Source organism: Corvus kubaryi, unplaced genomic scaffold (genome assembly GCF_017639235.1).
Source record: "Corvus kubaryi isolate FWS band 111438036 unplaced genomic scaffold, C.kubaryi_AGA036_p1.0 37387, whole genome shotgun sequence".
Lineage (NCBI taxonomy): Eukaryota > Metazoa > Chordata > Aves > Passeriformes > Corvidae > Corvus > Corvus kubaryi.
Window position 1 is genome coordinate 142,742 of NW_024581129.1, and position 10,628 is coordinate 153,369.

Sequence of the window (10,628 nt, forward strand, 5' to 3'; positions counted from 1 at the left end):
GTCTGAATATCATGGCGGGTCTCTGTGAGCAAAGCTAGTGAGAACTCATTGATTTGGCCTACCCATAGTTAAATAAGCATGAAATATCTAATTAAGGGACTCCAGGAAGACAGACCAGAAGAAAAAAAGAAAAAAACCCAGCCTCCCATGTGGCATCTAAGAGAACAATGTACAGCACTGACTGCAGGGAGAGGCTGCCCTGATGGTTTAGTGAAGAGAACCTATAAGAAAGGCTTCAGAGAAGATGACAGCAGGATGTTTAAAACAGAGGAAATGGCATCACATACAAATGACTGTTCAACCCACGGCCCCTGCTCCAAGACAAACCCCTCAAGTCATATAATACATTAAGGCTGTGTTTTCACAGCATTAAAATATTTATAGAAACACATGTATGTGCACAGAAAGACTTAAAATAAGCTTCCTGCAGAGTATTGGCTGTTGATATCTGGTACAGACTTCAACACTGTTTCTCAAGCTATTCTTAAATGGGACAAGACTTTGAAGAAGCAACCTGTATTATCTTGGGGACATAGTTTCATTGAAAGCAAGTTTCAAGGATGCACAGACATCAGGAAAGGCCCACATGCCATGCACATAGTCTGATCTACGCTTTTAATTTAAAAAACCATCACTCCTCATCCTGTTACTACAGACTGCTAAGAAGTCCGTCCTTATCTTTCTTACTGGTTCCCTTTAAATACTGAAAGGTTGCAGTTAGGTGTCCTCAAAGCCTGTTCTTCTTCAGGCTTAACAAGCCCAACTCTCTCAGCCTGTCATACATAGCAGAGGTGCTCCAGCCCTTGAAGCATTTCTGTGGCCTCCTCTGGATTCACTACAGGAGCTGCACATGCTTGTCACATTGCAGGGTCCCAGACCTGAAGGCAGAACTCCAGGTGGGCTCTCAAGAGAGCAGAGTAGAGGGGGAGAATTCCCCCAGCTGCCCACACTGCTGGGGAAGAACCCCAGGACACAGGCGTTTCTGGGCTACCAGCACACATGGCCAGCTTATGGCCAGCTTTTTATCCACCACTGCCCCCAGGTCCTTGTCAGCAGGGCTGGTCTCAATTTGTTTGTTCCTCAGCCTGTATTGATTTGGGGGTTGCAGGTATTCAGGTCCTGGGGTGCCTGTGCTGCACCCACCCCATACCCAGGCAATCACTCAGCAGAGAGAAGCCCATGAGGCCTCCAAGACTTGGGAAACATTTGTGGTGTTTAAAAATTTCCCAGGTTTACTCAAATAGTGAAAGCAAAATAAATTTAGCAGCCACCAGAAAGCCCCTGCAGCCTCATGTGAGCTCACAGATGTGCTCTCAGGGTGTCAGTGCCCAGGTGAGACCAGCAAGGCTTGCTCCGGAGGTGCCACAGACACTCGGTGTCACACCCTGTGGTGGGAGCAACGGTGCAGCTGCTGCCCCTTCTTTCCTGCCAAACAAACCCTGCCCATGAAGCACTGTCCCAGCTCAGCAAGGAGCCCCAGGCACCCTGCCATCCACCCTCACCTGTTGCCGGTGGCAGGGCAAACTCTCTACCTCCATACTCCAGCCCTTCTTTCTGCATCACACATTGCCTTGAGTAAACACCTTTTCTTGACCCCCTCTGGTCCCAGCTCTCCAAGTTTTCTCTGTGTAGTAACTCTTGTCATTACCAGTACTTCTGGTGGTGCAGTCCCTGGTCACTCAGATAGAGGCCACTGTCTAACCCCACCTTGTGATCTCACCCATCTTCCACTGCTCTTCTCCAAATCCTCATTCCTTTGAGGAAGGCCTGCTCTTATCCTGCCTTCTGAAACCTGCTCACTCGACTTCCTGCTACGACTGGGTGCACCATGAGCCCATCTCAGCATCACTTTGTATTGTGACTGTCACAGTCCACACTCTTGGCCACCATGGAAAGCAAAGAAAGGCAACTTGCTGCCTCTTCTTCAGGAAGGAAGGAAGGAAAGAAGGAAGGGAGGGACGGAGGGAGAGAGGAAGGAAGGATAGAAGGGCTAGGCCCCCAGAAAGGTCTGCAGACCCACCACTTATTTCAGAATCCAATTGGCAGGGCCTCTGATGCTTCGTATCCATGATATTGCAGTAGCTCCCTGCTTCTATGCTCATTCCTGCCTAAATGAACAGATCAATGCAAGGAAAGTCTTTGCTGCTTTTACTTATTGGACTATGGTTTCTTTCAAGGGCCTCCCCTACTTTCCTTCCTCTGCTCAGAGAATGGTACCATCAACCCAAAGGGATGGGAGGGACTGAAAAGAAAAAGTCAAAGCAAGAAGCCCAAGTAGCTCATTGGGAAGATGTCTTACAGAGTTACCAGAGGCTGCCATTACACAATGGGGAGAGGTTAGCATACAGCCTTGTAATCCAAAAGGAAGATTCCTGAAGAAGAGCACAGTAGCAAAAAATAAGAAAACCAGTAGGATCTGCTAAAATAGGTGAAACAAAGAGACAATACTTCCTCAGTTGGGACGCCACTGTCCCATCTCTTACCCTTGCCAGTGCCCACAGATTAGTCCAACATTTATCTCCGTCTCTTTCCCTACCTCAGTGTGGTAGGAAAGGGCTGAGACCTCTAAGACCACCATAGACACTTTCAGTGCTGCTGAAACTGACCTCCTGGCTGTGCTCCAGATTGTTATGACAAGACATGGACAGACAAGACGTGCAGGAGAGCTGGGAAAGTTGCAGCTCTGCAGCAGCATCTTTGTGGTCTTTGATGCCAAAGACCTCGTGACTTCAATGGAGATGTATAGCAGCCCTAATTCTGAAGCATGCTCCAGTTAGGCCCCCTGCAAGCTTCAATCCCAGTCTGTGATCGAGACCCCCACCTTTCCTACATCCCTCCATTTGTTACACCCTATTTGCTTCCATCTGTCAGCATGTGATTGTTCACCTGGAGGAAAAACTGGCATTGGGCAATGAGCAGAGGCAGGAACTTATTCCCAGTCTGGCATTAGAAAAGTCCTTTCTACCACCTCATTTCATTTTCTCTGTCTGTGAAATGGGGACTCTGAATCAGCTTCATGCATCCTTGCAACACAGACACTTAATTCTTATAAAATGTCAAGTATTGTACAGTTGCCAAGTACCACTGCTGCAAACTCTGTACTATCCTTATGAGACCACAGCAATAAAGCTGATTAGCCATTCATAATATGCACATGTAAATGATGGTACCAATCTTTAATACACCAGAGAATAGGAAATAGGACCAATACAGACAGAGACATTTATGAAGACTATTTTTGTTAAGGATCTGGAAATATGATGCTATAAGCTGCCAAACATGTATTCAGTTTAAGCTCACAATTTGAAGTGCTTCCAGGAAATGTATGTACTTAAAAAACTTCCACAAAAAAAAACCCCAAAAAAACAACAAAAAACCACCAACCAAAAAAAACAACCCCAAACCCAACAAAACAAAAACCCTAAACAAAACTAATTAAAAACTCATTTTAAGTAAAAAAGAAAGGAGAAAAAAAAATTTCCATGCATGAGAAAATGGATTTTGTTACACCCAAGCAAAAAAAGAAAGGAAGACACAAGACACAGTCCACCAGTTATATGCCCAGACAAGCTTTCTTCTTGAAAAAAAATCATTATTGATGCATACTGCCATCTAATCACAAAGCTGGAGCAACAGGGAGACAAAGGGGTGCTCTGACTGTCCAGAGGCCAACAGCAATGACATCTGGGGCACAAGGGCCACATCAGCTATAAGAAAGATTTACAGTGAAGTTGCAATATCAAGCAGGAACAAACTGGCAGCAGGGAAAATTGGTGGAAACATGGACATTACCTGCCCTGTTCTGTGCATTTCAGCCCTCCAACACTTCCATGACCGGCCTGGCTAAATCATTACTGCAACTGCAGACCCCACCTGGGGAGCTGGGGAGCAGGTGGGTCTCCTCAGCACTGAGTAAGAACAAAGCCTACTTGTGCACAACCAAGGGCCGTGGTGTATTGGAATACACAGCGATAAATGGAGATTGACGTCACCACTGTATCAGTATTACTGTGCCGACAGAAGGATGTGGTGAGAGGAGGTGATGAATTCAGGTCCAAACACCCACACAACATTTATTACTGTACTGCTCTGCTCTCTTACATGAGAAAAGGGTGGGAGAGCTGATAAAAACTCACAAGCCTCATATCTAAAAGGTCAGAGTGGGGCTGGTGGACTTAGACTTGTGCAGTGAGGAGGCACCAGTGTCAAGGTATTAATGGGCTAAGCCAAACTGCATGGTACAGCATGTGCCACATTGGAGACAGTCAAGCACCACTGCATTCAGCTTCCATCCATCCCCCAAACGGTCCCAGCATCAAGGCAACAGCACCAATCCTCAGACCACAGGCAGGTAGGTTGTCTGGCTCCTACACAGGTGAGGGGCTCATGCCTGTCATATCTCATGCCTGTAACTTATGTCTGGGCCAGGTCTCTTTAGATTTCAAGGTTGACACTGAGGGAGGGTTCATCAACTCACCTAATCCTACCTTTAAAGGGGCTGCAAGGAGCCCATGCACACTCGCTGTATCCTTGGACAAGAGGGAAACAAGCAGCACTGTGGAGGGATTTGGCACACACAGCACAGTGTGGAGGTAGGAGGGTAAAGAACAAGGAGCTGTAATAACCCAAGAAGGCTGCAGCAGTGAAGCTGGCACAAAGCAGCACGGCACAGGATGAGAAAGCTCCATGTTCAGCCCTCCATGCCTCTGACTCACCATGTGAAAAAGAGATGTTTTGGAATGTTCAGGCCAGTGCAGGTGGCTCCTGATCATGCTTGCCAGGTAGTTGCTGGTAACTGAGCTGGTTGTACACTGTTAGAACATGCATGGAGACAGTCACACGACTTAGTCCAGAAGCTACTCCTCATGGTGTTTGGAGTAGCCTCTGTGAAAGACCAGCTCTCCCTTCCACATGCACTGTGGATCACTTAGAAGGCAGAATGTCAGGCCCAAGCTTTTAGAAAAGACTTGTCTCAGCTGATGGGTGGAGACCTGTGGGTTGTGGAGATTGTCACCACTCTTGGGTGCAGTGTGGGACAGTACAGGGTCAACGAGGCTGAGCAGCTAAGTTAGACATTTCCCAGGCTCTTAGTAATATTCTTCTGTTATGAGGATAGCACACCAGGACAGTGGTGTAGCTTTTGCCCCCTGATTACACAGGACTCTCCAAGGTGTGCCAATACTGTTATTTGTGCAGACAAAAGAGGGAAAAGGCAGCATATGCACTCAGTCCAAAGAGCAATAGTCTGGCAGGCACAAGCCACACTACTTTTAAACCATGCAATAATATGCATTTGATATTACAGAGATAATTTTTAAAACAAGAACACTGGTAGCACTGTAAGACCAATGGCTTTATAAATTTAAACATATTCCACCAAAAGGCCTGTTTTCCTCAAATGTAACTCATAAAAAGTGTAATTTCAGCCTAGCCTGCAGCAGCAATATTCACCAAGAAGCAGGCATGAAGGGCACACAAGGGAAAGTCTGGTAGATTCTCCTATTCATGACCCAAAACCATTTTGCTATCACTGGAAGAAGCGCAATATCTGTATGCGTTTATCAGCATGAATACACATTGAAAAAACAACAATCAGAGCTGATATTTCCTTTCTCTAGGAGATAAAACTAGTCACACTTGGAGTTATCAGGTTCATGATTTGGAGAAAAGCAGGAAAAACTCCACAGAAACAGTACTACCTCTGTACTTTCTTCCTGTCATAACAGAATTAAACCAATATCCCCAGCAGCATCAAAGATACAGACCTGGCATAACTTTAGAGTCAAAGGCACCATTACTGGCTGGTGACATTTAGGAGGAAGATAATCAAACATTACGATAAGGAAAAAATGGCAGGAGAACAGCTGAGACATTAGTAACAGTGATCTGCTGGAAGGGAAACCAATAGAAGAAACCACCTCAAAGCTCAGGAAACAGGTTAAAATATGAATGAGCCAGGCAGAAAGCGGAGGTGTTAGTCAGCAAAGCAGCAGGTTGAAAAACACCGAAGCTCCACAGGTGGTGGCTGTGAGCTGACACAGGATGCTGCAGGGGAGGGAGGAGTGCACTGTTTTCAGTCTGGGGAATGCTAGTGTCACCTGCAGAGACCCCAGTATCTTGCCTCCATTCTGCCTTTGCCAGTTATCTGTAGCCACCAACACTGAGCTCAGCCTCTTGTTTTCCCCAATATCCATCAAGTCTGAACTCATACTGCATGAATGCCGTAGTAAGAGGACATCACTTTGGCTCCTACTGGAGGAAAAGGGCTTACCTTCACAGAGCTGTGACTATGTATGTCTTGCTCGCATGGAGGAGATTGCACAGAGGCTTGTATCTTCTCTTAGGAAATCACCAGACACATGCTGGTAAAGAGAAACAGGAATGACTGTGCTAGTGAACTCACCCTGACCATCTGGAACAGAAACCTACAGCTCTGCTCAGGCTCAAACCCAACATCCTCAGCTGCACCATGCAAAGCATGCCCAGAAGCATCTCTGCACAAGGTCAGCAAGACTGTTACACATTCCCACAGTGCTCACCTGAGTTGACAGAGCAGGCAGAACTCCCTACTCCTTTAATGCAGGTTGCCCCTTAGAGGCAACATCTATCACCTTGTCCCCAGATCTCTGCAAGTGGGGATGTACCAAGACCAGAACTCTGCTGCTGGCACACAGCTATTTATGGCAAGAGCCTCATCTGCATCTCATGGAGCTTTGTTTTACCACAGCTGTCAAAAATCAGCATGTCCCACCTATCCTGCCTGGCTGCAGCTCTTCCACACCCGAGGCTGGGTGGAGCAATGGAGTGTGTTTTCCAGCACCTGTCTGTTATAGGGTGAAAAACACACCAGCTGTCTGCAACCTCTGGCTGTGGCAGCATGTGCCAAGCAAAGCAAAGCAAAGGGCTCACACAGCAAGCTGCAGGAGGGTGGTCAGCTGCATCTGTAAACCACAGAACATACAGTCCTAACACATTTAGTGACTTCTCCTGTCACTGGCAGCAAGGTACTGTGTCTTCAGGAGAAAAGGCAGGAAGGGAGTGGCTTCTCAGAAAAGCCACCCTTGTAGCCCCACTCCACTATAAAATCTTGGTATGCAAACCCAATATAGAAGCACAGCTGGAGGTTTTTAAGTTGTAAGAACAGCAAAGGCAGCTTGACCAAAATTGGGAAGAATTCCTAGTGCTTCTGAACAAGAGTGTCTGTTGCAGGGGCCCAGCAAAGCTCAGAATGAGTCCATGAAATAAGCAGCACATGCCAAACGTGTATCCTAGTTCCTGCTGTAGTGGAGGAAACACGGCATTTCATGGCTTTGTTGCCCCCTCCCCTCCCATGGTGTGGAGGAGTATGCTATGAGTTTCTGAAGCACCTCAGCCAGGCAGCAGAGGGGGAAGACCACCCAGCAGTGAACTGCCCTGCACAATCTTCAAGCCCAGAGCCTGCCAGACATGCACACTGGTCAGCACTTGCAGCACAGTACAAGCCAGTTCCTCCAGACTCAGCTGGCTACCTACCACAGGCACTGGCTCCATGGCCTGCCATGGCCAATGCACACCTAGTTCTCATAGAAACTCTCTAGGGCATCAAGACAAGAACTGGGGACTGGTTACAAGTCTGACCCAGATGTGGAAATTCTACCCCCAGAACGCAGTCCAGTGCTTTTTCACCTCATTATAATTCTTGTTGCTGTGTGGGTGGCTCATGGCAAGTGAAACCAGCAGTAGCTGAGCTGGGGAGAAGCAGTCAACCTCAAACTCTTCAGCTTATAGCAAATTTCCCCATTTCTAAGAGCTGGGGAAACAACACCAAGTAGGAAAATCCCAGTGCTATGTATTAGTCACCAGCTTGGTAGCCTTCAATCAGAGGACAAACACCATACTGTTATGAATGCCCTGCTCTTTACAATTGGGTAGAGACAGGATGAAGGAAATGGCTGAACCATCACTAAACTGGGACAGGAGCTCCTTAGGACGCCTGCCACACTCCAGGGACTGGGGCAGGTTTAGCACAATAATCCCTCTAACAGAGACAGGCTGTGGCTTACAGGTTGTACTGTAACAACTCTTGCCACAACAATTGCTTCTCTGCATTCAGAATATAGAATCTTAGGTCTCATGCACAGATGGTCAGTTTTATAGAGAGCATTCTGCCTAAGAGCAAAAAAATAAGAAAACAGCTGCTCCTCCTCTCATGCAGCTAAATGTGCCACAGTAGCCAGTTTCCCATTCTGTTCAATGAAGGCTGCTGCCAGTTTTTCATCTTGCAGTCTTACTGAAGGGGCAGTATGGACATTTCAATGTTATAGAAAGCCACAGAAGGGGCAGGTTGGAAGCAGGACAGCAAAACAGAAAAACAGAGCAAAGCACCTTTGGCCAGAGTTCAGCAGAGATGTAAAGTTCCTCTCAACAAGCTTGTCAGCAGCAGTGAAAACACTCAGGATTTAGCAATCCAGCTGTGCTGCTGACAGCTATTGTTAGGCACTCTGGGAAAACAGGCCGGGGTATAGCAATTCATTAAGCTTATCTTTGGTTGTGTTAATGGGGTATCTGGAAGTGCCCTCTTCCTCACTTCTGTGTTCTTCTTTTGCTTTGGAGCAATCTGCTTAGAGAGACAACAGTCCTGCAGCTGAAAACCAGACCAATTCAGAGTCCCTGCTCTTTTTACCAGAAAGTTCCTGCTGAAGTGTTGCTTGGCTTCTGACTTTGTGACTGTGGTGCAGTAGGAGAGGTCTTGAGGGCTGTGGCCGTGACTGCAAGGTCTCAGTCACAGAAGCGTGGTGAAAAAACCTAAAATTCCGGGTAATGCGAGATCATGATACATCATCACGTGGGAGCCTGGGGCAGACCTTGTACTCAGCAATCTGCAGAGGTGGGAAATGATCTGTGCGTTTGTGTGCACGCATGGGCACACATGCCTGGGCATTGGACAGGCAGAGTCCTCCCAACAATTAATTAAAATTAGCTATTTTTTGTAAGAGCAACTGCATACAAAATAACACACTTTGGAAGCACTTCTGTCAAGGCTAGAACACAAACTGCATGAATCATGCTCCCCAAGAGGTTTTCTACAGAAAAGACATGTTTAGGAAAAAACAAACTGTTCCTTCAGCCTCTCTTCATTAAGGAGTTTTGTCACATAATTCCACGGTCAGAGGTAAACCTTAGGGAGCAGGGTTTTGGGAGTTACAACCCCCTCATTTAGTTCTCTAACCCTTTGTTCCTTTGCCCCTATCACTTCAACACTTAAAAGAACTGGTTTTCTGATACAAAGTTTGTAGCTTGTGGTGGGTGAACACTTGGACATCCTTGCACCCTGTCGCAACAATGGAGGGTCACAAAGCAAGATGCAGAGGCAAGTTATTTAAAAAGCTGACCCCTCCTTCACTCGAAATTAACTTGACCCTGCCCCCAAGAACCTGGCTCCACATCCTCAAGCTCCTGCTCCATCACCCTTGTTGTGTGGTTATTGTTAGTTTTCTACAGGCAATGACAAACCTTATGACTGATGGGAATTTGCCAACAGCTGATCCTTACAGGTGCATATTTCCAAGGAGCCAACTCTGTTCAGAAGAGAAATGAAAACAAGCCAAGCCTGTGGCATTTCTGCAACGAAAAAAGAGTGTATCTGAACTAGTTTCTCCTGAACTGTGAATACAACAGCGTTTTTTCTCAGGAACCTATTTCACTCATGTTAAGTCACACTGCTAGTATTTGGTAGACAGCCAGGTGAGAGAGATGTGGAGGTGGAGTGATTGTGAGCAAGTAATAAATGGCACTATAACTAGGCTAAAACTTGACACAAGCCTTCACTTGCACGGCAATCTTTCAAAACAAACTGAAAACGACTGAAAATACACTTACTGTGATCAGTAATTCTCTGTCCTGGCAGGAGCCCTCCACTAGCAAAAAGGACATGCCTGGAGGGTACCAAAGCTCCTCTCTTGGGAGGGCAAGCTGCCTCCCTCTGTATGAGCACGCAGGCACAGGCTGATCTCCAGGTGGTGACCTCAGTCCAGACCCCTCACTGCCAGCTCGAAGTCACAACTACCACTCACTGCCCAAGGGGCACATCACCAGCTTGGGCCAGAAACCTGTCATTTGAAACCCACCTGGGTCTCATAGCCTGGTAATAGCTATGGAAGGAAAAAGTGGCAGGGATAGAGGATGGAAAATGGAACTCAGGTCGCACTACAGCCAGGCACTATGCCTGTTGCAGGGAGAGGGTGAGCCAGACAGTTGCCCCCATCAGCCCTGCTGTCTGTCTCCAGTTCTGAGTTATACAAAGACAGAGGAACAGGGATCCCCCTTCTCTGAGACTTAGGTTCCACTTCACCAGAGAAACACTAAAGGGAGAGAAAGGGAAGAATAACCCCACACAGAAAGCCATCTTATGGAAATGTGCAGACTGGAGGGCATAGCTATGTGGAAGAAAAAAGCCAGGGAAAGACAGAATGGAGCTGGGGCTCAGCAGAGAAGCAAGTGCTGCAGCAAAGTTTTCCAGCTGTGGCCTGAGCAGACCTCTCCAGCCAAGCACAAGCCTTCATGGAGGATTTCACAAAGAGCGCAAGAGAGAGAGCACAGGAGTAGAAGGGAAAGGAAGCACCACTGGTGTCCCTACACGGATACCTCTA

The 10,628-nt window shown here is 47.0% G+C and overlaps 1 protein-coding gene across 3 annotated transcripts in view; it reads right to left on the reverse strand.

The window, feature by feature from the left end:
* Window positions 1-6,711, reverse strand: part of IL21R (interleukin 21 receptor) — an 18,293-nt gene extending 11,582 nt beyond the window's left edge. Inside the window, exons 1-3 of one of the 3 annotated variants that reach the window (XM_042036984.1) lie at window positions 6,540-6,711; window positions 6,272-6,362; window positions 4,716-4,811 (exon numbers count right to left, since the gene is read on the reverse strand). The gene's annotated coding sequence lies outside the window, so the exon portion shown is untranslated. Of the gene's footprint in view, window positions 1-3,792; window positions 4,671-4,715; window positions 4,812-6,271; window positions 6,363-6,539 lie in introns of those variants that run through there. The other 2 variants (XM_042036982.1, XM_042036981.1) reach the window with 2 other exon arrangements.
* Between the last annotated feature and the right edge of the window lie 3,917 nt (window positions 6,712-10,628).